Source organism: Mastomys coucha, unplaced genomic scaffold, assembly GCF_008632895.1.
Source record: "Mastomys coucha isolate ucsf_1 unplaced genomic scaffold, UCSF_Mcou_1 pScaffold21, whole genome shotgun sequence".
Classification (NCBI taxonomy): Eukaryota; Metazoa; Chordata; class Mammalia; order Rodentia; family Muridae; genus Mastomys; species Mastomys coucha.
Window position 1 is genome coordinate 174,688,908 of NW_022196904.1, and position 4,843 is coordinate 174,693,750.

General features: G+C 42.5%; 1 long non-coding RNA gene across 1 annotated transcript in view; it reads left to right on the top strand.

Annotated features, from left to right (window-relative positions):
- The first annotated feature begins 661 nt into the window (after positions 1–661).
- LOC116103872 overlaps positions 662–4,843 on the top strand; it is a 26,584-nt gene continuing 22,402 nt past the window's right edge. The window contains exons 1-2 of the long non-coding RNA XR_004123605.1: positions 662–916; positions 2,588–2,733. This is a non-coding gene — a long non-coding RNA (uncharacterized LOC116103872). The remainder of the gene's footprint in view (positions 917–2,587; positions 2,734–4,843) is intronic.

Sequence of the window (4,843 nt, forward strand, 5' to 3'; positions counted from 1 at the left end):
AAATGAAACTAGCAAGAGAGGGATTGGGAAGCTAACCCAGCAAACGGCTGCATCTGGATCATTCTCAAGAGGCAGAGACTCTAAGCTAAGCCACACCCAGTTTTGTCACTCCATCTTACCCCTGAGTACCCAGGATGTCTAAACTTAAAACAAGTTGGGAAGGAAGAGCTTCTAGCACTTTGCACTCAAGCACACAATGCTTGGGGACACTTAATGTGTGCGTGTGCTGTCATTAAGGGCATTTAGAAGCTGAGTTTTATGCTGAATCAATATTTCTTTAGAAACCTCAGCTGCAAGAGAAGATATGTTCAAGGGTCACTATGCGGCCAAATGGTGGGTTTGCCAAGCACGAACCCTGCTAAAGGGGTTGTATTCTGGGATGGTAACTGAATTCTCTTTCTAAAGAAAGTGGTCAGCTTTCAGCTTCTCCCTCAGATTAACTAGCTGGGTCCTGGGTGAGCCTGGGTGGAAGCTTAACTTTGTGCTTATCCCTACAAGGTCGCCCTTCTTTTGTACACAGCTCCTCTACTAGCACATCCCCAGACCCAAACCCCTACTACCTCATGGGATGTACCAAACCAGGATGAGCCTTTCTGCGTCTTATCTCACAGAAGGACATGCCCAGTGAGGCCTGGCGCAGACTGGATCTAAACTTAGTTCTGGACTGGATCCGCACGTGTGCAGGTTTTATTTAAGGCTCCGGAGACCTTTACGTTCCAAAGATATCAACAGGCCTGAGTGCAGTGAATGCTACCCTTTGCTGTTGACTATAATTAACTCCCCCAGCACCATTTAGGAATCGTTGTGCTGTGTAATTTTTGTGCTTAAGAAGTATCCTGAGTACAAGAGTTAAAAGCCTGACCTCTGGAAGTGGATTTCCTCTGCACGGCTCCGTTTCCTTACCTGCAATATGAAGGTAATAATCGTTCTACTGCAGGGGTTTACCAGGAAGATTAACTCGTTTAATGTAGTTGAGCGGTCCCGTGTGAAAGCCCTTTGAATTGTATCTCACAAGAACTCGGCCAATGCTAATGGTGTTCATCAGGTGTTAATAAGATTCGTCATCATCTCTGATATGGCAAACTCTGCTTTGAGAGTTCTTTAGGCTTCTTATTGAACGATGAGCAGCACTGGTGAATTATATCTAAGCTTGGATTCAGTTCCTGCTGAATAAATAAAGTTCCTGCTTTGCTCTGGGTGGTAGTGGTGGCTAAGCCCCAGCACTCGGGAAGCAGAGGCAAGTGGATCTCTGAGTTCAAGACCAACCTGGTCTACAGAGCCAGTTCCAGGATGTTCACTGAGCAACCTTGTCTTGGAAAACAACAACAACAAAATCCAGCTCTGCCTCTTACTAGTTTTGAGACATTGAGTTACTTAATGTGTCTGAGTTTTCTGTTCTTCTCTGCTAAGTTGTAGCAGATAGACCTGCGCACAGTTAGCGCATGGGTAGAAGTTATTATTATTGTCATAGAGATTACACTTTAGTCCCTAGACAGCTGGAAGGTAATGGTTGCGCTCTCTTTGAAGTCTGTTTGATCTGGCCTCTTAGTGGGCACGTACTCTGAAATGTTTTCTAGACAGAAAAGAGGCCGGGTGAGGCGGTGCATGTCTATAATCCCAGCACTTAGAAGGCAGAGGGAGAGGTTGAGGTCAGCCTTAGCTACTTAATAATTCTAAGATATTTTTGTAAAGACCTGTAAGTGCTAATAACAATTTAAAGGGAAGAAGATAATATATTCAAAAATGAACTAAAATATGAACATACTAGTAACAGCCTTTTATATCTTTCTCCCCAAGAGAAAAAAATCTTAGAAACCATCCCAAAATTCTCCTAACATCTGGGGAAAACCTTCATTTCCACTTAAAACAGTGCTTCTCAGCCTTTCCAATACTGCAACTTTTTTTGTTGTTGTTGTTTTTCTATACAGGGTTTCTCTGTGTAGCCCTGGCTGTCCTGGAACTCACTCTGTAGACCAGGCTGGCCTCGAACTCAGAAATCCACCTGCCTCTGCCTCCCAAGTACTGGGATTAAAAGCGTGTGTCACCACCGCCTGGCAATACTGCAACTTTTTAACTGCAACCCATCATGTTGTGGTGACACCCCCCCAACTATAAGATTATTTTATTGTTGCTTCATAAATGTAATTTTGCTACTGTTATAAATCGTAATGTAAATGTCTGATATGAATGAAGACCCTGAAGGGCTGAGGGGTCTTCACTCATGGATTGAGAACCACTGACTTAAAATAGAAAAAACTTAAAAATAAAAATATATAAATCACGAAAAGAACTATACTGCCTAAGCAAAAAAAAAAAAAATACTTCAGAACGGGCCTTCCTTAAAATCAAAATAGATTCTTCACATGCTGCCCCTTGTCTACCTAGATGTGCTTGCTATGGATGCAGTGTCTCACTGCTAACGTAATGCCTAATTTTTGGGTTTTTTTTGTTTGTTTGTTTGTTTTTTGTTTTGGGGGTTTTGTTTGTTTTGGTTTTTTTGTTTTTTGTTTTTGGGGTTTTTTGGTTTGTTTTTTGTTTTTGTCTTTGTTTTTGGAGGTTTCATTTATTGTGTTTTCATGAATGGAAGCTACTGCAAGCATGTACTCAAAGAGGCCAGAAGAGGGCATCGGATGCCTTGGAGCTGGGCTTACAGGCACGCTGGAACTGCGTCCTCTGGAAAGTCAGGAGCTGATCTTCTGACAGCTGAGCCACCTCTCCAGCCCTTCCTGAGCTGTATCCTTTCCCCTCTGTTTAGTTGGACATGACCTCAAGTCATAAACTTTGGTACAAGGTGGATGCAAATGAAAAGTTAAGGAAAAGGCATGCTCAAAGTCTTTGTCGGAACAGTGTCTTTTCACTCCTAAAGCAGTCTCTTAAGACACTGTAAGCGGGGGTTGGGGGGTTGGGGGTATGCTTTTAATCCCAGCACTTGGGAGGCAGAGGCAGGCAGGTTCCTGAGTTTGAGGCCAGCCTGATTTACAGAGTGATTTCCAGGACAGCCCAGGGCTACACAGAGAAACCCTGTCTCGGATGGGGTGGGGGATGGGGGGGAAGACACTGTAATCAATTGTGTTACCCTTGCTTAAAGCCAGCAGAGACATGCTTCTAACCTTTCAACATTTGGCAGTAGAGGGCAGCACTATACCCTTTTTTTGAAAAATGTTGAGCATCTAGGGAAAAGAGGAAGAGCTCCCAATGGTTGCAATTTTTGTTTTTTAATTTTACCTTTATCCATACAAGTTCTTTTAAAATTTATTTTTCTTATTGCTTATGTGATCTTATAGAAAGAATTCCATATCTTCTATTGCTTAGTGGTGGAAGATGGAGTGATTAGTGAAAACAGGTTTCAGGTGTCCCGCTAGGTGTTGCTGTCCGGCAAAGGTAAGCAGTGGCTCGACCTTAGGTAACCAGAGAGCAGTGTCGTGTGAACACAGTGAATGCCTCCGAACTTTCTAGTTAGTCTTTCTGAAGCAGGATGTGGCTTTTTTTAATGTGTGTAAATCATATGGTCATAACCCTGATGATGGCTTCTAAATTCTCACTCACTGACTTCATTCCGCTGCGTCAGTGTTCATCTCTAGCACTCTTGGGGCGGATCGGGGCAAATGCAGACAGAGCCCAGGTATTGTGACTTTAAGGAACGAAGTTCCAAAGGTAGGGGGAGGAACTTCTTTGCTGAAGCTGCGGTTGCCTCAAAGTTGTGCTTAACCCTCTTGTATGCTAGCCCAGATTCTATTACACTGTGATTTGAATTTCTCTAAGCAATAAAAGGGGGGGGGGGAATCTGTGACTTTTGTGCTAAGTGTAGCTCAATCTCTTTGTCAGAAGGACATAGAGGAGGGTATAATCCTAATTTTAGAAAATACATAACCAAAGTATTCTTAGTGTATTTGGGTTCTGTCCTGATCCTCGAAAGATTTTTGGCAGCGTCTCTTCAGTGCTAATTTAAACAAACCTCCTGAGGAGAAAGTGGTGGCAGACATTAAGCCTAGCTCCAGCCCTGCCTTGTCAGCTGGGCGAATTAGAACCTCTGAGTCCTTTTCTTCCACTCTTAAGCAGAGATGCCTCCGTGATCTATTAGAAGAGCTAATTTAGGAAATGACATGGCTCAATGGTTAGAGCACTGGCTGCTCTTCCAGAGGATCCCGCTTTGGTTCCCAGCACCGCCTGGCAGCTCACAACTGTCTATAACTCCAGTCCTGGGGATCTGATATCTGATGCCTTCTTCCGGCCTCTGTGAGCATGAGGCATACAGGTAGTACACAGACATACATGCAGACAAAACACCCATACACATAAAAATAAATAAGTGAGTAAATTTTTAATCGCTTTAAAAGCTATTTAGATACCTAACAAGTTTTTCTATCATTGTAGCCCAAAGAGATCAGTAACTGTTCTTAACACATAAGACTTTTTGTCTCTTTTCATCTGTTGTCTTTACATTGTCTGGATTATTAGCTAATTGTCATGTAACCTTAACTATCTCCCTAACTTGATTGCTAGTTTCTTAAGACCCAAAGTTATTAGATCTAACTCTTTGTATTTTCCATGACAAAATAAGGTACTTGGTGCCTAATTGGAACATAAATATTTGTTGCTTGATTAAAGATGAGCTCTTTAAAATTACAAGAGATAATTTAAAATTAAAAGAGATAATTACAAAATTATCTCTTTTGCCATGGTTTTAAAAAAGAGTAACATTTACTATCTTGACCATTTTAAGTACGCTATACAGTAGTGTTGGTGATGTTTGCACTGTTCTGCAACAGTTCTCTAGACTTCTCCATCCAGGGTGAACTCTTCGTAACCCCCCTACCCCGCCACCACCACCCTCCCCCCACCC